General features: G+C 46.8%; 1 protein-coding gene across 1 annotated transcript in view; it reads left to right on the forward strand.

Annotated features, from left to right (window-relative positions):
* Positions 1-1,413: 1,413 nt before the first annotated feature.
* The window catches only part of LOC119877191 (latent-transforming growth factor beta-binding protein 1-like), a 46,851-nt gene continuing 26,457 nt past the window's right edge, over positions 1,414-21,807 (forward strand). Inside the window, exons 1-2 of the mRNA XM_038562401.1 lie at positions 1,414-1,518; positions 2,611-2,681. The gene's annotated coding sequence lies outside the window, so the exon portion shown is untranslated. The remainder of the gene's footprint in view (positions 1,519-2,610; positions 2,682-21,807) is intronic.

Below are 21,807 nucleotides of genomic sequence, written 5' to 3' on the forward strand. Positions count from 1 at the left end.
TTTTTTTGGTTTGTTTTTGTTTGTTCGTTTTTTTGGAATACTAAATGGCTCGGGGTTGTCACGGATCCTAAAGTCTGTATGCCTATCCCGGAGGCCTTTTCTCCAAAAGCAAGGCTGCTCTGGGGGTCAACTCTGGCCTGGGCTTTCCCGGTCCAGGCGGGCGCCCCCTGCTGCCCACCCTGCACTCCCGTCCGCGCCAAGCTAGGAGCGAGCCGGGTACCAGAGGCTGCAGCCCGAGACGCAGCCCCGCGGGGCTTTCAGCCTCAGGGGGAACCATCTAGACGCCCTGCGGTGGGCAGCTCGGCATCCGGAGCAGGCGCGGCTGGGGCCCGGTCTGGTATCTTAATCCAACACCTAGCGTCGTACCCGAACAAACACGGATAAGAAAAGGCCCTTCCAAACGGTATCGAGCGAAGCCCGTGGGGCTCCTGGGAGCGGAGGGCGGGCAGCGGCTCTCGCCGAGCCCTTTCCCTTGGTGCCTCCCGGGACGCGGGGCCGGGGGCCGGGGACCTGCGCCTCGCCGCCCCGCAGGGACCATCTATGTGGATGTGGAGGGTGGCGGCGCGTCCTCGGGCTCATCTCACGCTTTCCCCAATTAGGACTTACTGCCTGACGTCACGTCTGCCGGAGATTGGCTGTTCAGACCTGACCCTCGGCTCCACGGCGAGAGCAACTTTTTAAAGAGTTTGCAGCCGGGGCTGCCTCCGAGCGTCCCGCGCGCCCACGCCCGCCCTCGCCCGCCCTCGCCCGCCCTCGCCCGCTCTGCCCCGCGCCCCGCGCCCCCGACCTCACCTTGCACCGCCCGCTCCCCCGCCCCGCCCCGCCCCTCCCCTCCGCTCCCCACCCCCGCCCGCCCCCTCCTCCCCGCCGCTTTCGGCTGGGGTCTGGGGCCGCTCGGCCGCCCGCACCACTTCCTCTCCTGCGACCCGGGCCGCCTCGTCCCGCCTCCGCGCGCTCGGGCAGCCGCACCGGGCGAGCCGCACGGCCGGGGGCGGGCGCCGGGGGCGCCGCTCGGCCCGCGATGGCGGGGCCCTGGCTCAGGTGGGGGCTGCTGCTCTGGGCAGGGCTGCTCGCGTCGTCGGCCCACGGCCGGGTGCGGAGGATCACGTACGTGGTGCGCCCGGGCCCCGGGCTGGCGGCGGCCGCCTTGCCCCTCGGGCCCCCGCCCCCGCGCCCGCGCCCGCGCCCGCGGACCTTCAACGTCGCGCTCGACGCCAGGTACAGCCGCGCCTCCCCGGGGGCGCCCTCGGAGCGGACGCGCCGCACCAGCCCGCCCGGCGGCGCCGCCCTGCAGGGGCTCCGGCCGCCCCCGCCGCCGCCCCCGCCGCAGGAGCCGCCGCGCGAGCCGGCGCGGCCCGGGGCCCCCGGCGGGCAGCGCGCCCCCCGGCCCGGCGGTGCCCCGGCGGCCGCCCCGCGCGCCCAGCAGGGCCGGCAAGCCGTGCGCGCAGCAGCGCAGCCCGAGAGCCGGGGCGGCGGGGGCTCGCGGCCGCAGGGTCCGCAGAAGCCGCAGCTGCAGGGGTAAGCGCACCCCCGCCCCCGCGCGCAGCCCCCCGCGGGCTCGGGGCCCCTCGGAGCCGGGCGGCGGGCGCCCCCCTCCCCTCCCCCCCCCCTCCCCGCGCCGCGCCGGGCCGGGCCGGGCCGGGAGCGCCGGGTGCGGGCCGCCGGGGGCCGCAGGACGAGCCCCAGCGCATTGTCTCTCCGCTGCGGGTAAACACAAAAGGCATTTCTGCCTGGGGCGTAACCTCCTGAGCGCGACCCCAGCCGCTCCTAGCAGATGGGCGGACGCATGAAGTCACTGCAGCTCACTCCCTCAGCATCAATTAAACTCTGCAACTCGGTCATAATTTTTTTTTTTTTTCCCTAGCTAGTGGGGGAGGAAAAAAAAAAAAAAGTTTTGGGAGGGCTGGCTGTAGCGATCAGCCCGTGGTCGGTGCCCTAGAACCTCTCAGCATCCCAGAGACGCTGGGCTGGAGCTTCCGTGCACCTGCGGGGGCTGCTTCCCCGGGGCGGGGGCCCGGGCCGGGGGCCAGGGGCCGGGGGCCGGGGGCCGGGGGGCGTCTCCGCTTTGGCAGAAGTTTCGGTTGGGAAGCTCCTGTCGCTGGGCGCTCAGAAACATCCTTCCTGCCCTCCTCCCCATCCATCCCAGGTTGCGGGCAGGGGGGCGAATAACTTGTTTCGTTGCCTCTTTGGTTCTTTTCTTCATGCATGGTTCCAGGCACTGTGATCTCACCCGTTTGGACACTTCTGTCCCAAACTCTGATTCGGTTTAAACGGTGGGTGAGATAACGTGCAGAGGACACTAGGCTCCACCTGGGGCGCGTGGGTGGGGGGGGGGGTCGTTACGAAAATCACTTCTGTGGACCTGCTTCTTCCCTCCTGTGTAGCTCTAGGTTATGCAGGCGTTTTGGTTCTCCGGGCTTTCCCCCGTACCTGGTCTTTATCCTTCTACCCGGGCAGCTTCGGCTCGGGCATCCTCTGTATGGCTTGGCACTCTCTGGAAGCCAGAGGAATGTGGAAGCGGGAGCCTGGCTTTGCAGGGACCCTCAGAAATTGGGCTTTCCGGGACAGAAGGTTGCTACTGCTGGACTCAGAGGTCTTGCTTTGTTTTAGGGTTAATGTCTGTGGAGGCCAGTGCTGCCATGGCTGGAGTAAGGCCCCCGGCTCCCAGAGGTGCACCAAACGTAAGTTTCCATGTTCACTGTGGCCCTGCACGGTGGGCAATAGTGGGACTGTCCACATGGGGGAGGGGGGCTTCACGGGAGTCCCATGAAGGGGCTAATGCTGTCCTGGGGAAATTAATGTCTGCAATGCAGTGTATCCCGTTATCGACAGCCTTCATTACCAGCCGTGGAGGGTTGGGTCACAGTGATGATGGTATCAGGACAGCAATTTATTGTACAGAACCGTGCCATGCATTCAGGGGTTTCCCTGCCCCCAACCCAGTATGAGCCATTGTCACACCTGGAGAAACTTCCCATTGGAGAATGTACCCTATGCCAAACCAGTACAGTGAACTCAAACACAGATATTGACAAATGCAAAACTTTTAAGTTGATGGCGGGAGGGGAATGGGTAGTAGGTGGCCCTGTCCTGAAATAAAATATCAGCAGTTTTTAAAGCTTTCTGAACACAGCCACAAGAATCCTCCATCCTTGGGGCCTGATTATTTCCCAGGAGGTGAGCACTTCATGTTCTTCAAAACTTACAAGTGGGGTTTCCTTCAGTGCTTCTCCAATTCGTACACATCTTAGCAGCATTTTAGAAGAATGTGTTATTGGGACATAAAGGTTTGAGAACACCAGAAAACTTTTCCCCGATTATTGTAAAGTGAAGGATTTAGTTAAAACGTGTTTTGAGGCTCCTCTGGACAAGTTGACTTTGTCGCTAATTGGAAATTAAAAAAATCTTTCACTCAAAGTTCAGCATTCTTAGGTCTTCTTTGCGTGGAGCTTGAGCCATAAATATCGTGAATCAGAATCCAAAATTGAGGTGTTTATTGGTATTCAGCATACTAAGTCACACATTTAGCAATTTGTCTTGTATGTAGTTTGGGTTTTTAAATACTGATTTAATATTTTAAATATATTTAAAATATAGTTTGGATTTTAAAATAATGGCAAAAATTTCTAGTACAGTCATTCTGGTGAACTACTTGTTAAAAAAAAAAAAAACCTTCACTCCTTGAAAGAAACAGGAGGGCTTTAGCATAGTGGCCTGGGTTTTGTAGAAAGGAGTGTCTGGATGGGTTATGATTTAACTGTGGTCAAGGAGTAATGGCAGATACGAATTCACTGTCAGCCTCCTGATTATGGAACTCAAACCACTAGATCAGAAATGCTTAGGGTTGTAGGCATTTAGACTGTCATAATTTTTCACTTCTTCTTAGATTATACTTGACAATAGTGGACCAGCATTTTCCTGAATTTATGATGAAATCAGGTCAAATTACACACCCTTTCCCCTTCAGTATCTCCTGCTCAAAACCTGCCATGCTGTAGTTTCCCTAGAACATGGAGCTAACCCACCCATAAAGGCACCATTGCAGTGGGATGCCGCTGTGTGAAGGCTGGAGATACAGAGCAGGGTGTTAGAGACAGTGGGTGGGTTCTCTTCTTTGATGCCTGTTAGAATGCATCAAGACTTGGAGACATTTACTTGGCAAATGGTGCAGTTGAGTGCCTTCTCTGAAAAAGGCTGTCTGAAGATTTGAGGATCCAAAGATGTTTCAGAAGACCCAAAGATGCCTTAGAAAGGAGAGCAGCTGGATCTTGAGGCACCACTTCATGGGTTCCTGCTTCTCCAGGCGAGGAAGTCAAGGGTATAGTGGTGCCTAGGTTTGACCAGGTTTGTCCTTTGGTGATCCAGAAAGAGAGAAGCTGCAGAAGGCTCTGGGGGAACAGGCACTTGCAGGGTCTCAGAGGAAGTTGCTACACTGATTTAGTCTCACAATACCTACAAGAAATATCTCTCGCCTTTGGTTCACGTTCTCTTTCTGATTCCTAGAAGTTAGCCCTTGGACAGCACAGGGTCTAAGCCATGCAACATCACTTGCTTTTTTGATGATTTTTAGCATTCAGAAAATTGGCCTTCCTCTGCTGCCCAATCTGACAAATTAATTCAGGCCCAAGTGGTAGAAACTTACAACCCAACTCCTTTCAGGCATAATTTTAAAAGTGATGCTGGGGTAGGCCAGTGCCCAACCTAAAGTAATATAGTTACTAGGTAGTCATGTTTCAATGGGAGACTTGTTTTGTATATGTGGGAGAGCCAGAGAGATGAAGGAGCGTCTGCTTTTGGATGGGATGACGGGGTTATAACTCATGCTGTGAAACTTGTGTCCACGGCCCAGCAGTGTGCTACTAGAAGAGCCCTTGGCCCTGAGTTCAGATCCCGGAGCCTTTGCTAGCTGTGTGGCCTTGAGGAATTCACTCAACCTTTCTGACCCTGTATCTTCTCATCCAGAAATGATTGTGATAAACCTCGCTCCCTTTGTTGGATCATTCCAGGTATCAAGATGAAAAAGAAAGGGTATAAAAAAGCCTTGATGAGACCAGAAAGATTCCTAGTTTATTATTGGATCAAGCCAAGCAAATCCCGACTCATTTCTTTATTACTTGGTTTTCTTTTCTTTCCTATGCGTGTCTCCCCAGCTGGTGTCATCATCGTCTTCTTTTTAAGTAATATTGATATGGATCGCTTTTTGTATTATAGCTTTGAAGTAGTTTAGGGTTGGGGGATGGGGTAATGGGGAGATGATGGTCAAGGGGTACAAAGTTTCATCACACAAGATGAGTAAGTTCTGGGGATCAAATGTACAGCAGTGTGACTATAGTTAACAATGTGAGGTTGTCTACTTGAAATTTGCTCAGAGAATAGATCTTAAAGTGTTCTACTCCCTAAACAATGTTAACTATATAAGGTGATAGGTATGTTAATTAGCTTGATTGTGGTGATTATTTCACAGTGTATGTGTATATCAAAACATCATATATCGTAAATATATACAATTTTTATTTGTCAATTATTCCTTAATAGAGATTATTGGGGTGGGGGGGAGAGGCAGAGAATAAATGAAAAGGCCAGTCACTCCCATGCTGTCTTGGCTTCGATTTCCAAGAAAAAAGAAAGCAGTTTGTTCTGAATGATTCATTTTAGTAGAACTTTAAAATGACTAAATATTAGACTATTTGTGTGTCTCTAGTTCTTTTTGGATAAAGCTTGCTGTTCAGAGGTAGAAATACTCTCCTAAAGTATATGTAAATTAAATTGAAAAAATCCTGACACCGTTTTTGTGACGGTAACTGTGTCAGTAAGTACCAGTGAACTTTGGATTGTAAAAGAAATTGATTTTAAATTGGTGTCTCGGGATCCCTGGGTGGCGCAGCGGTTTGGCGCCTGCCTTTGGCCCAGGGCGCGATCCTGGAGACCCCGGATCGAATCCCACATCGGGCATCCCGGTGCATGGAGCCTGCTTATCCCTCTGCCTGTGTCTCTGCCTCTCTCTCTCTCTCTATCATAAATAAGTGAAAATTGAAAAAAAAAAAAAAACTAAAAAAAAAAAAAAAAGAAATTGGTGTCTCATTTCCTTATTTTGCTGAATTGAACAATTGCGCTTGGGTATGCTTTTTTATACTTAATACAAAACCTCGGAAGTTCCCTCCTTCCTAGTCATCATAAAATGTGAATGCGCATTTAAACGTACCACCCAGGGTGCCTCCTAATTGTCATTCTATTTTGAGGATAATTGAAAGGGGTTAGCTGAATAATTTCAGTTTATATAGGTCCTGTCCAATTGATGCAAAAAATGTTTCTGTGAGAGATGGGTCGTATTTATGTTGTTCCATTTGCTTACTTCAGTGAAGAAAAATAAGATGCTCTTGGAGCCAGACTCTGTTGTTTTTAGTGAAACTTAATTTAAATATTGTGCCACAGGCAAATGCTTCTGAAGACTAAAGATTAAGGGAGCCTTGCATTGCAGATCAGATGGGAAACAGGCAGGCACAGACCCACACCGTGGCGGGGAATGTGTGTGTGTCTCCACAGAGGTGGTCTTAGGCGCTCCAGTCATCTAGTCTCTGTAGGGATGCCCAGTTGCATGCTAATGCTGCTCTACTAGACATCCTTTGTGTGTGGATCTCTAGAAGCTAAGAGGTTAGTGCGAGATATGTCATTTTAGCTATTAATACTGAGGGACTGTTGATGGCAATCATCTGTTTTGGGCAAAAGTGATGGCACCGCATTTTTTTCTCTTTCCAAAGACGAGACATTTATAGGAGAGTCTTTGTAGCTTTGAGACTTTGTCTTCCACTTGGGGCATTAAATCCCTAATGTGCCCCATTTGTGCCTTTCTTCATTTTTGCCTGTTTTTCCTCTGTCCATACTGAATCTGCGCCTTATTGGTTCTTCGCTCTGTGTCCACACTGCCCACCCCCTCTGCTGCCCCCGCCCCCCCCCCGCCCCTGTGGGGTAAGTGCAGCCTAGAGAGAGACACAGCCAGTGGGCTCAGCTTGAAAGAGGAGGCTGGATTGGGAGCAGATGACATAAAAGAGTAAAGGCGAGATGAGGGTGAGGCCAGGTTGGCAGAGTGAGGAGGACGGAAGAGGAGAGATGGCAGGTAAGAGTCCTGCGCGGGTGCCTGGCACATTGCAGGCTCTCCATAAATGCATGGATGGTTCTTTCATTTATTTAACGGATATCTGTTTAGCTTTTACCATGTGCCAGGTTCTATGAATAGAGGAGAAATGCAGCCAGCTGTAGGGAGTACAGGGTCTGTTTTTACTCACTTAACTCATGGCACATCAAATGACTTGTTCTCTCCTTAGCAAGAAACAGAAAAATCGATATTCCATTGCTTTTCCATTGGCATTCAGCCCACACTGCTTTGGAAAAAAAAACAACCCCAAAACACTACCACCAAACGTAGAAATGTTCCGTAATTAGATGCAGAGGAGACAGCTACATATATACCCTTGGTGTTCACGGATGCAGTAGATGGCATCATCCAGGAGGGAGTGATGTGGCTGGAGTTCAGATGACCAAGAGGACTTTTCAGGCTGTCTCCCTTCCCTTTTGGCTAGCCAAGCTTGGGAGTCAGGCCCAGAATGATTACACATTTTTCGTATGCCTGCTATGGCCATTGACAGCTGCTTTGCCAATAGATCTGCAGTGAGGTTTACCATGGCAGCTGCTGGGAGCAGGGGTGGAAGGGTCGGCTGGAAAATCTTGTCATGTGGCACAGACAGCCTGGCAAAGGGAGAGGGACCTGGAGGTCAAGTTCACACTGGGTCAAATATGTGTTCTCAACACTAGTTAAAACAAACATTGAGAAACCATAAATTCTCTGTTGTGATAGTACTTAAACCTTCATTGTGCAGCCCTCCTCCGGCCCATGGCCTGGCCTGGACACACCGCCTGCTCCTGCCTGGCCTGGTTTATTGAAGTGCTTCTCTGCCCGGTGAACCCTTGGCCCTTAGGAAGCCTGACTTGTTGAAAGGACCTTTGGCAGCCTCGAGAGTTTGCTGTCTCTGACGCTGTTATTTGTTGTCTTGGATATTCCAAACATACTCAAACATGTTTGGGAGCTCGAACTGAATTTTCCTGAAATGCAGATTTTGTTTCCAAGTCCTTCCTAGTGATTAACAGGGGGAGTTGGAGTGCTGGGGCTGTGTCGCCACTCCAGTGCTGACCAGGATCGGAGCCTACGCGGAAGAGCTGCTGAGCGATGAGGACAACCTGCATAGTGCTTTCTTGCAGGCGGGGAGCATTTTCTTGATCTTCACACACTCTGCGGGTGGGAGAGGCAGGCATGATTTACTACGTGTTTTACAGGCCGGGGGTGAGGGGGCACTGCTTGGACACCCCCCCCCCCCCCCCCCCCCCCCCCCCCCCCCCCCCCCCCCCCCCCCCCCCCCCCCCCCCCCCCCCCAGATCTTGCGGTTCCTGATCCCTTGTTCTTTCTACGGGTCTGGGATGCCTGGACATCGGTGCTGTGACCCCTCCTGACAGCCTGCAGAGGGATTGGCTTGTACTGCCTCAAGTCACTTTGCTCGGGCTGCCATAACAAGGTACATGAACTGGTGGCTTAGAACAACAGAACTTTCTTGTCACAGAGTTCTGGAGACTGGAATTCCAAAATCAAGTTGTGGATAGGGTTGGTTCCTTCAGGGGCTATGAGGGAAGGTCTGTTCCAGACCTCTCTCCTTGACTTCTAGAAGGCCTACTTCTCCCGGTGTCCCTTTATATCATGGTCCTTCTGTCTTTGTGTCAAATTCCCCCTTTTTGTCAGGGCACCCAGCCTCCCCTAATGACCTCATTTAAACTGGATTACCTCTGTAAAGACTCAGACTCCAAGTGGGGTCCAAATAAGGTCGTGTACTCAGGTACTGGGTCAAGACTCCAACACATTTTTTGGGTGGGAGGGTTGGGAGGATATACTCAACTCATAAAGTAAGGCTGAAGATGCTGGGCACATGGGCTTGAGAGGGGGGCTTCTCAAGAGTTGGGCCACCCCTACCTAGGGACTTGGGGTATCCTTAGCAATGACCCAAAGATGCAAGGATGGGTGGGCAGAAGTGGAGTTGGGCCTCTCCCATGCATCTGTGACTGTGGATCTCTCTAGTCTTCTTAATGCAGGAGCTCTGGCTGTGCCAGGGAGTGGGAGAGGTAAGGAACTGGCCACTGTTGATTTTGTTTATGACTGGCCATTCTATGTGGTCTTTTTTAAAAGATTCTAGATCTGGGTGCCTGGATGGCACAGTGGTTAAGTGTCCTACTCTTGATTCTGGCTCAAGTCATGGTCTCAGGGTGCTTAGATCAAGCCCGTGTTGGGTTCCATGCTCAGTGTGGAGTCTGCTTGAGATTCTGTCTCTTTCTCCCTCTGCCTCTCCTGCTCTTTCAAATAAATAAATAGATTTTTGTTTTGTTTTTTAAAGATTCTATTTATTCATGAGAGACACAGAAGACAGAGACACAGACAGAGGGAGAAGCAGGCTCCATGCAGGGAGCCCGACGTGGGACTCGATCCTGGAACTCTGGGATTATGCTCTGAACTGAAGGCAGATGCTCAACTGCTGAGCCACCCAGGGATCCCAATAAATAGATCTTTAAAAAAACGTTAGTGAAAAAATTCAAGATTGATGGCTCCTAAATGTCAATGTGCAACTCATCCCAAGAGGAATTTGTTAAACTGCTTTATTGAATCAACATCTCTTGGGTTTTTAACAAGCACCGCAAATGATGCTGATGAAGGAAGTCCAGATTTTGAGAAGCAGTTGTCCAGAAGGAACCCTCTTCTGGGCATTATTTGTGATTCTTTGTGTAGGACTTTAAAGACCAAGCCCAGCACTTAACAATTTAGAAATTTCTCAAGGCAAAAGCCCTCTGAATATTGGTTTAGGTCAATTTTGAATAGTACATACAGAGTCTGCTGCATATGGGGTTATTTCATCCAGTTTTTTTCATTAGTTAGTTGGAAGTTTGATAAATATATATACATTGTTATAAGAGTTGGAAATATGCAAACTTGTAAATAGTAGGTGTACTTAAAGTGTTTCTAAAAAAGGTTTAAAACACATTGGAACTCATTGGGTGTTTTTTCCCCAATTGAAATTGAAAATATTCAATTTTTATTAATAAAATATTTTAAATACATAAAAACATAGAAAATGCATCCAGTAGCTAGTCATCAGGGTCATATTTTTAAAGACTCCATGATGTGATATTTAAACACAATGATTTATAGATAAGGAAGAGACTATGGTCTTATCTTGTTCTAAATGCATGTTTTACTAATGTTTCCTATCTTGTTAGTAGAGAGAAAAAAGTATATGAAAGTAACACAAATTAGGTGTTTCGGTACTTATGGAAAAACACATCAGAGCTGAAAGTATTTGTATATGCTCATGTGTACCAATTAATTTGCTTTACTTATTAAGGATTGAACATTTCATGTAGGCACAGTGCCTTGGTAGCCAGGAATCTGTGTGCCTAACACAGTGTGGCTGCAAGAAGGAAATGCTGCCTGTTACTGGTCTCCCCTGTGCCTTTCTTGCCTTCCTCTTCTTTCTCCCCTTAGTGGCTCTATATTTTCTTGTCCTAAGCTAGAAGGCAGTGTAGGTCAGTGGTTAGAAGTTCAGTCTTTGGGGGCACCTGGATGGCTCAGTCGGATGAGCATCTGACTCTTGATTTTGGCTCAGGTCATGATCTCAGGGTCATGGGATTGAGCCCATGTTGGGTTCCACACTGAGTGGGGAGCCTGCTAAAATTCTCGCTCTCCCTCTCCCTTTGCTTCTTTCCCCCATCCCTCTCTTAAAAAAAAAAAAAGTTCATTCTTTGGAGGATACAGGGCTCCTGTCTGGATGTTAACACCTCCTCACTGTGAGACTGGGGAGATGAGGGGGGGACGGCTAGGTTACAGATACAATAATGGTCTGACTCACCATTCAGAAGCTTGTTGGGGAACCACATGAAGTAATATATAAAAAGTGCATGCAGAACAGGACTCCTGTCCAACCGTATTCAAGTTCTCAGGGGCTTCCATTCTGCTTAGGCCTGCCCCCTCCTGAGCGCCCCAGCCTTTTACACACCCCTGTCTCTGTTTTTCAGGTCCCCTGGTGAACACCATGGCTCCCTCCTCCCCTCTCCCAGAGCACTGTGATTTCACTCTTTCTTGACTTTGGGTGTAGGTGGACCTGGCGTGGGAGAGGCATCTCTCTCCCCATCCGTGTGGAGCAGGATTTACTCTGTGTTGTGTTAAGCACCCAGGCTCCCTTCTTTGCCACAGTACAGATGCTAGCCGAATTGAATAGAGATGAACTGAACCAGCATCTCTGATGTTGTGTTGAAAATACTGTCCTCTAAATGCTATCTAGAGAATTCTCCTTCCTTTCTTTGTGTACTCTCACCTTTTTAGCAATCCTTTCCATTTGGTGTTCTTTCCCCTCGTGCTTATCCTTGCCCTACAGACACTGCTTATTATGACAGCTTTTCAAGGGCACACCACCTTATTCTGTTTCCTTCAGCTTTCTTTCTGAAGGCTGCCCTGGCATGGCCCAAACTTTAAGACAACTTTTCCTTTCTCCCTGCCAATTTTAGAATCTTTCTGTTCAACATCATCTGATAGAGATTTGGGACCAAGTAAAATGAATGTTGTATGATTTTCCCTGTAATCTTAGATCCCTGAATACTGCTCTTGGCCAGCTTCTCTATTCCCTGTGGCTCTTTCACTGCACCGCATTTGAGTAATATTGTTGGCACAGACGTAAGTAAACAGTTTGCGAAATGTCGTGTTTTGTAAATTAGGAGATGGATGGGCTGGTTTTTGAATACGCACTGTTGGTTCTGCTGGACCGGAGGAAAAGATGAGTTTGGTTGGTGGGTGGGAAGATGAATTTGACGAAGGTGTTGCTCATCTGGAATTGACGTGGTCCACTTTACTGAACTAATGGGATCCGTTCTTCATAGGGGAGAAATAGATGCTGGCTGTATTTTGGTGATGAATTAAGAGAGAACCTTTACAGAGGAGATAGTTGTGCAGAGGTGAGAACAGCTAGTACAAAGGCCCTGGTAGGGAATATATCTGGCCCAGTGTAGGGACCTAGAAGTGGGTTTGCTGGGTTGTCACAGTGAGGGCCAGAGTGATCTGGAGCTAGATCTGGATCCCTATTAGGTCTTGTAGGCTGCGTAAGGCCATAAATAACACAGGGGACTTGTAAATGCAAGTGGATTTTACTGTTAAGAAATAAAACACAAGACAGGATCTGATTTTTTTACAGCACTTCTTTGAAGGTATGGACAAAGAATGCTTTAAATTGAAAGCTCATTTTTTTTTACTGATGCTATTTTTTTTAATTGATGACAAAAACTGCATATAGAACAGTGAAGTACCCAAAGCCAGCAACACAAATTATTATCATAGCCTGACCACCTGCATTGTGCCCAGATCACCAGACTGGCCCTATGCTAATGGCAGCCTCAGGCCTCTGCTGAGCTCTGACAGACAAAAGGTGACACTTTCACCAGAGCCACTGGCCAACATTTAGGATGAAAGTTTGAGGGTTTAAAAAAAAAAATAAAGTCTCTGGTCACTGCTATGTTAAAAGGAAATTAGTGGGGATCTGCATATGGTTCTAAATAAAAAATAAGATGTTATATCCTTTAAGAACAAAAGCTAAGAATCCCAATCTAGCCACCATGGAAAATTCAGAGAGCAGTTAGGATGTGTTAGATGCAGAATATAAAATTTTTGGAATACACTTGAATGCTGTTCTGAGGTTTTCTACATTACAGGACTCCCCCACCCATCTAAATTTCACAAATTGTGAGGCAAACCTGAGGTCGGTGCAAAGGCTACCTCTGCTGGGCCTTTTGGGTGGTCACTCACTGTCCCTGGGCAATTTTATTCTGTTTCTAAATGGGGTTCATAGCACCCGTTGGCTACACACCCCCCGTTTTGTAGAAAATAGCAAGTAAAATGGGGTTTGTGAAAATGTTTCACAAAAGAGCTCTGAAAACATGTGGTGATATTAATAAGGCTTTTCTGGCTATTTGTGAAAAGTTTTCAGTTTGTGAATTTTTTTTTCTATCGTGTTGGTATATTTTCTTGTCTGGAAAAATAGAAGTCTTAACGTATTACAGTGGGTGTTTGAGGATTACAGGTCTGTGTCTCATGTTTTTATGTTGATGGTGCCATTTACTGAAGGTTTATGGTCTCTGGGGAATAGGCTGGAAGTTGGTTTGAAAATAAACAAAAATACCTAACTCCCCACTTTTATGCCCCCCTTCCCATCGTCAAGTGACTTGCTGTGTCTTCCTTAAAGTAGAGGGTAAGGAAAGACAAGAATCCTTTCAAGAGAGCTGTTTCTTTCTTTCTTTACTGTGATAGTGAATGGTTATGTTAAGTTAGTCCAAAACTTCTTAGTAATTGGAGGTGAAATAATACAGACGATAAGTAAATTAAAGGCAGGGACCCTGTTTTTGTTTTACTTTTTATCCATTAGGAAGTTGGACTACATAGCAGTTCTGTGTGCACAATAGACCCTCAGTAAGGTTTCTTGATTAATAAGCATTACAAGTCACATTTGTTTCTGAGGGCAAGACCAGCTGAAATTCATTTAAATCAGTGGCTACTGAGATTATATTATTAAGCATGAGAGAATGTATATTACAGCAAATCTTCCTGCGTAACCATTTTTTTTTTTTTTTTTTTTTTTTTTTGCGTAACCATTTTTAATGCTGAGTTTTAAGCCTTCAAGGCTCTTTCTTTGGTAAAATTGCCCCATTCTGTCCAAAAGTATAGACTGCTTGACTGGCACTTCACAAACCTAGTGGTTCTCAAAGTATGGTCCCTAAATCAGGGGCAGCAGCAGCATTTGGGGACTTGCTGGAAATGCAGATTCTCAGTCCCTGTCTTAGACCTGCTGAATCAGAAACTAGGCATGGGGCCCAGCACTCTGTGTGTGTTTTAAAGATTTTATTTATTTCAGACAGAAGAGAACAAGAGAGAACGTGATTGGGGGTAAGGGACAGAGGGAGAGGGAGAAGGAGAAGCAGACCCCCACTGGGCAGGAAGCCTGACAACTCAGGGCCGGATCCCAGGACCTCGAGATCATGACCCCAGCACTCTGTTTTAATGGGCCTTCTAGGCAGTGCTGTCGCAGCTGTGGTTTGAGGACCACTGCTCTAGCTACACCCAGCTCCTCCTCTTTTTCATCATGTGTAGACAGAGGAGGGGTTCAGGGAAATTGGTTCCCTTTGGTTCCAGGCCTTGGGGACTAGAAGCTTGTCTTTTCCTCCTTCCCGGGCATGGAGCAGTTCCCTAGTCTCAGGTGGGCCACCTGGTAATCTGAGCCACACACGTCACCACACATTCTATTTGCACGCTCACGGAGGGGCCCTGGGCAGCCATTTTGCCATTCGGGGAATGTGAGTTTTGTACCTTCAGGACTTTCTAGTTCTCTTCTGTTCTTTAATATGGAAAATGCTTAAATCATACTTCTTCGTATTCTTCCTAGCTGCGTGTAGCAAGGTATGCTGCTTGGCTCCCTTGTGCATTGTAGTCCCCCATGGGATGGATAGCAGAAGCAGGTTGTGGCCCCCCTCCCACCAGCCTTACCAAACTGGAACCCTCAGGGGTGACCCCGTGACCCTGGTTTTCATAAGCGCTGAGCAGCTGAGCCACACTGAGGCCTGAGGATGCCAGGTTTAAAGTGAGTATACCGGAATGAAAGATGTTAAGGGCCAGGAAGGGAGGAGAAAGGTATTACAAAATTAATAAAAGTAACAGGAGTGAATGTGACATTTTGTTTTGGAGGAAGGTGCCATTACTGGTTTCCAAAATACTTCAGAAGTGAAATGAAGACCAAGCTCTTGTCCAGAACATGCCCTCAGCATTGGCAGGGACAAAGCTTTCTCATATGAGGATGAGGAAGTTGAGACGGAGAAGGGATGAGGCGGTGTTGCTTGGCCATTCCTTGGGGTCCTGCTGATTCAGGCCTGCACGTTGCTGAAGGAATGCATCAGATGTTTGGAAACAGCCCAGTGAAGAATTTCAGCAATGATCTACACTTTTATTAGATGTATTTTTAGGAAAGGAATTGCCTGTTATGAGACTGGGAACCTTTGTAGAAAGAGCTGAAGAAGGAGTTGCTTTGCTTGTCCTGTGAAATAGGGAGTCCCTCCCCCCCCCCCCCCCCATTATGTATCTCCTTTCTGCAAAATAAATGAATGCAAAGATACTTTACCTGGATATTGAAGAAAAATTAGGTCTAAAAATATCTATTTTCTTTCCAAGTAGAAAGATTTGGGGGGCAGGGCAAGGCTTCTAGTTAAATTATCAGTTTTTGTGGTAATAGTTCTACTTGGTTAAAAGTAAATATTTTATTTTCTTTTCCCAGTGTGAGCAAATTTTCTACATGTTACTTTTGATAATACACCCAAATGTTTATCCTGTAGACAAGGCCACAATCTTAGAAAATAGTATTCAGATTTTTGAAAAAAACAAATTTGAGGAATTGCTGGATTTTAAAAATCTTTAGTTCTTTTTTTTTTTTTAAAAGATTTTATTTATTAACTTATTTGAGGGAGTGAGAGAGAGAGCATGAGCAAGGGGAGAAGCAGGGGGAGGAGCAGAGAGGGAGGAGCAGACTCCCCACTGAGTAGGGAGCCCAACATGGGGCTCGATCCCAGGACTCTGGGATCATGACCTGAATTGAAGGCAGCCGCTTAACTAACCGAGCCACCCAGGCACTCCTAAAAATCCTTAATTCTCACACTTTTGGTCTCTGTGTGGATAATCTCTTTTTTGTTTTAAACAACTGCTAATGTTTCTATAACTGATTTATCTCTCTCTATATGTCCTTTGAAGTCTATTTCTTACCTCTGCCTCAACCTTTCATTTCAACTCACTAATTTTGTCTGAAGTGCCTGCTTTGTAGAAGGCAGTGTGCCAGGGGCTAAGAATACAGTGAGGACACTGCTCTGTGGAGCTCACAGCCAGTGGAAGGCCAGGATGACCACAGCCCTAGGACTATGGCAGATGCACCTCTGTATAATTGCCTCCCCTCGAGTGTGGGCAGAACCTATAACTTGCTTCTAGTCAGTAGAATTTGGCAAAGGTGATGGGATGTCACCTCCTTGGTTATGTTATGTTATATAGGACTCCTTTTTGGCTGACTGGAGTGAGAGACTTCTTGCTGGCTTGGAAAAAGTAAGCTGACTTGTGCTTGTGGCTTGCCTGTAGAGAGAGCCACGTGGCAGGAAACTGCAGGCAGTGTCTCACTGGTAGGCAGGATGAAGCTGGAGCCCTCAATCCTCCAGCCACAAGGAGATGAATTCTTCCAACAACCTAGATGATCTTGGAAGTAGAGTCTTACTCAGTTGAGCCTCAGATGAGACTGCAGCCCAGCCGACACCTTGATTGTAACCCCTTGAGACCCTGAAGCAAAGGACTCACTTATTCTGTGCCCAGACTACCGTCTCCTAGAATCTGAGATAATAAATGTGTATTGTTTTAGGCCATGAAGATGGTGATTACTTCTTAGTAAGAGGAAACTAATACAAGGAAGAATGTATAGGTTCCAGAAGAGTGTCTCAGACTGGAGCCTCATCCATCCAGCCAATAAGCACCTAATGAACCGATTCTATGTGCTAGCCCCTTTCCCAGCCCTGGAAATACAAAATATGAACAAAACGTGGTTGTATCTTCAGGTAGCTCCCAGTTTGAAGTAGTTGGGTTTCAAGGGACGGACATTGCTCTCCCTTGGGGAAAAATTAGAGTAGGAATTGTTTGAAATGGGTTTTGAGGATAGAGGAAATCTCGTGGGAAGGCCATTCAGGTAATGGGTGGTGCTGATGTTATAGTGTGGTTAGAAAAGATGCTCTTCAGTTACAGTTTGAAGGGCTTGGATTTGCTTTAACCACAAGTCTTTATTGAGGATAGAAGAATACCATTGTAGTAGAATAATAAGGTACAGTCATGGGTTAAAGTGGTGAGCTCTTATGGCCAAAGTAGACAACATTAACTTTTAAGAACAATAAAATTACTAATCATAAAGGCTCTGAGGCATCCTCTGATTATTCTTCCCCTTAATTGAAGTCCTAAATTGAATCATTGGATCATAAAGCCAGATTGTAAACATAGTCCTGAATAATTTTCTTCTAAGACATTTGTTTTATGGTGTTTTCTCATATTAAGGATCTGAGGGTAATGAATGTTGTATTTTTAACCTTTAGTTGAGGGTGCTCAAGGGAGGTCCATCAGGGACCCTCAGCAAGGATGCCATTTACAGCAAGTACCTAACCATGTTACAGGGTGGTGTCAGTGACAGGGTGGCCCCACACATAGCCATGAGGTCCTAAACATGGCAGTCCAAAGGGAACTGGTGTGCATCTTGTGTCCTGTGTACCTGGACAGACATAGTACTGTCTGCTTCTGTGCTGCTGCTGCTAACGATCATCTCACTGTGCTGATATACTACAAGTGGTTTTGGTCAAGTCTCTTGTTTTGTCACTTTCTCCTTTCATCTCTCCTGACATTTCTCATCGCTCAGCTTGGTAGTAGAAAACATGGCTTTGAAGGGCCATCTGATGTTGTGATCATGTGGAATCTTCTCTTGATGGTTTTTTTGGAACAAGAGAGCAGACTCTGGCACGTGGCTCAGCTTCACCTGTCGCTGTGGGCCTGACCTGTGGAAATGTGGGGCCAGAATGGGAGGACAGAAGGGTCTTCTTCTGTGGGCATGTTGTCATGTTTTCGGAGCCTTCCATTTTGTAGGAGGGTGGTAAGGGCCAGTGACTTCCCAGGCTCTGTGGACTTGGATGGCCTCTCTTTACAGAAAGGGCTTTAAAAGAGTCTGCCTAGTATTCCATAGGGTTTGATAATAATGTGTAAGGCACATCTTAAACTTACTTGAAAGAAATGTAAATATTGACTATAATTAGTCATGTATTTTGGAGAAGGTATCTCACTTTAATGTTGCTAAACTGCATTGATATAGTATTAATATTAAAAACAAAGCTGTTGGGGATCCCTGGGTGGCTCAGCGGTTTAGTGCCTGCCTTTGGCCCAGGGTGTGATCCTGGAGACCCAGGATCAAGTCCCCCATCAAGCTCCCTGCATGGAGTCTGCTTCTCTCTCTGCCTGTGTCTTTGCCTTTCTCTCTTTCTGTGTCTCTCATGAATAAATAAATCTTTAAAAAAGTAAAAAAATAAAAACAAAGCTGTTTTCAGCTGGACCTCAGAGTAGCCCTGCTTTTCTACAAATGGTGTCCCCAAAGGATCTTTATAAATTGGTGGTTTGAGTGCGGGTCTTCCATTCCCAGGTGACACAGGGCCTTGTACTGAAGCCTGGATATGCCTCACAAGGCTGACTTCTTCATGGATTACTTCAAGTAATCCTCGCAACAAGCTAATGATGAGCTACCATTTGGCACCTCGATTCTATAGATGAGAACACAGGTTTAGAAGGGTTAAATTCTTGCAGCAGGTCTCAAAGCCAGATCCAGCTCCTCTTCATCTCTGCATTCCAGTGCTTCACCGGGAGGAATTCAGTCTAAAGACCAAGGATGGTGCTCAGCCTAGTTTAGAGGCAACCTACCTAGAGATGTTTCTATGGGAAGTACGCTTCAGGTTTTCCCTGGGATTATAGGGTTACATGTCCTTCCATCCTCATGGAGTGGAGCAAGACTTCTTTCTTTTAAGCATACATGTGTAGTTGTCCCCAGAAACATGAAGAACTTTTGTAGGAGCTGGCATTCTTGTTCGTGGTCTAATGCCCCAGGGAACCCCTCTTTCTCTCTTAGGTTCCAGGCCCCCGTGGGGTGGCAGGGGTCCTGCAGATGGGTCGGGAGATATTGTGGGGTAGACACAGGGACACTCAGGGGTGAGTGGTGCACTGTATCACCCTCCAGGGACACTTCTTGTTTCTTCTCTGGAAATCTCAGGGAAAACCTAGGTGTTCTCTTTTCCAGCCCTCCCATACCTACCTTCTGATTGGTTTCTTTTCTCCTCCTCACACCTTTAAGCTCCTCCACCTGTTTCTGAAGGAAGGCCACAGCTAATTTAAGGCTTTCTGAGGGTGTTTTCTACTATTAGTTGCAGGTGCAAAAAGGTTTTTTTTTTTTTTTTTTAATCTCCTCTGCCTAGTACATGGTAGGCACTCAAGAAATACTTTTTAAATTAATTAATGAGTGAATCTTAGCCATCTTTCTGACCCTGTTGGGCTAATCAGGTGAGTTTTGTAAACAGGGACAATGGAGTCAATTAATTCATCTGTATTTCTGAGGGAAATCCAGACTCTCAGCAGCCAGGGCAGAGGATCAGCTGAGGCTTTTAGGATGGTGTTGGAGAGGCAACAGGTTGACTGGAGGCTAGTGTAGAGGCAGCCCGAGCCGAGTGGTGTGGTGGGTGTCTGTAGGATGTGACAGGAGACATGGTAGATAGGAGATCATTGAGGCAGGACCCTATGGCTCTAAGTGAAAGATACACAGAGTGGCTAAAGGGAAAGAGGCTGTTTATTGCCAAATAGCTGGACATCCTAAGATTTATACTGGCTTCAGGCCTCCCTGGATTCAGGGTTCGAATCATCAAATCAGGACCAAAGCAGCTACATCGTTTACAGGGCCCAGTGCGAAATGGAAATGTGGGAACCTTTGTTTTTTTTTAAAAAAAAAATAGCATTAGGTTAAGTGTTACTTATTGCAGGTTTCCAAGCAATAATAATAATAATAACCAAGTTTAAGTCCTGTATTTTACCGTTTGGGAGCTTCTGTATTGATCTGATAGTTATTGTGCTCACCAATACTCTGTTCATATGCAGCCGGCAGAGGTCGGGCCAGTTAACTCACAGTCTCTTTTGTCTATTGGGTGTGATGATCTCTGAGCATTCTGTGGGACCAGACTGCTTCTAGAGCTCAAATTTTCAAATTTAATTTTCAAATTTTAACACAGGGATCAATATTTCTATCACATCATATGGGACAAAGTGTAGGGTACATAAAAATACATTTTTTTTTTAGTGTGGTTTTAGTTTTGGGAACCTTTCAATAAAGTTCTAATAGAGTTCCATTTAAAAAATGTCACTTAGAAACAGATGGAGTGAGTTTCCCAAAGCTTAATACCATTGGGCTGGAGTGATCTTCTCCTTTACTATTTACTTACATGTTTACATGTGGGTCATTAACCACATTTTCATGGATTTGGATGCTTCTCATTTTTTTTTTTTTTATTAAAGATTTTATTTGTGAGAGGGAGAGAGAGGGGGAGCAGATGAGCATGGGGAGGGAGAAGCTGACTCCCTGCTGAGCAGGGAGCCTGATGTGGGGTTGATCCCAGGACCCTGAGATCATCACTTGAACCAAAGGCAGACGCTTAACTGAATGAACCACCCAGGCACCCCGGATGCTTTGCTTTTCTTTGCTTTTCTTTTCTTTTCCTTTCTTTTCCTTTTTTTTCTTTTCTTTTCTTTTCTTTTCTTTTCTTTTCTTTTCTTTTCTTTTCTTTTTTCTTTTTTCCCTTTCCTTTCCTTTCCTTTCCTTTCCTTTCCTTTCCTTTCCTTTCCTTTCCTTTCCTTTCCTTTCCTTTCTTTTCTTTTCTTTCTTTTCTTTTCTTTTCTTTTCTTTTTAAATATTTATTCATGAGAGACACAGAGAGAGAGAGGCAGAAGCACAGGCAGAGGGAAGAAGTAGGCTCCATGCAGGGAGCCTGATGTGGGACTCAATTCTCGGACTCCAGGATTACGCCCTGAGCCAAAGGCAGATGCTCAACCTCTGAGCCACCCAGGCATCCCCCGTGGATGCTTTTCTTTTCTTTTTTTTTTTTTTTTTAAGATTTTATTTATTTATTCATGAGACAGAGAGAGAGGCAGAGACACAAGCAGAGAGAGAAGCAGGCTCCATGCAGGGAGCCCGATGTGGGACTCGATCCCTGGTCTCCAGGATCCCGCCCTGGACCGAAAGCAGGCACTAAACCGCTGAGCCACCCGGGCTGCCCCCTGGATGCTTTTCATACAGGTTTCTTGAACACCCTTTTTGAGAACTGTTTTATAAACTGTTACATAAATGGAGGTGTGTTGGGAGCGATCCACAGGTTACCTGGTCTGATTCATAGCACAGCATTGCAGAGCAGTTGTGTGGGTCAAGTTGTGTTTCCTTAGTAAAGGTTATGACTCATTTTGGTGTTAGGGTCCTACCTGTCTGTGCAGCATTTTCATGTGCAGGGGGACACAAATTAAGCTTTTGGGTCACACATCCAGATGCATGTAAGGAAGCCAGTGGCCATGGAACTGTGGAAGGCTGTTGGGTGCTGTCCTTTCTCTCAAGAAGCGGTGGCCTTTGTTCATTCTTCACAGCAGACAGTTCATCCCTCACAGAGAGACAGTTTATTTTCAGAGATTATAATAGCTACTCCCCCTGGCTCAAAGTGGGATTACTCAGTTAATAAAGATAGCCGTAGCAGATTTTTGAAAGTGTGATGACAAAATTTTGACTCGGGAAGAAGAAAATGTTTATTTTCTTTTGCTTGAAATTGTTACTCATTTCACTTCTTATCTCCTATCGTAGAACTTGTTGCTGAAAGTTACAAAAGATGACCTCATATTAGCGTCTCTTTAAACATTTGTCCCCATCAGTACCTGCAACCACAGAGAATTTGAGCCCATACATTTTCTAGATGGACCTTGGGTGTCCAGAATTGCAGGAATCATACCTTTGGGTTTGTTGCACAGCATCATTATTACTTGCAGACAAACCTTTATGATTCTAATGACCTAAATAATCTTTCGTGACTTACAGTTGTGTTACTTAACTGCATTAG

This window comes from Canis lupus, chromosome 17 (genome assembly GCF_011100685.1).
Source record: "Canis lupus familiaris isolate Mischka breed German Shepherd chromosome 17, alternate assembly UU_Cfam_GSD_1.0, whole genome shotgun sequence".
Taxonomy (NCBI): domain Eukaryota; kingdom Metazoa; phylum Chordata; class Mammalia; order Carnivora; family Canidae; genus Canis; species Canis lupus.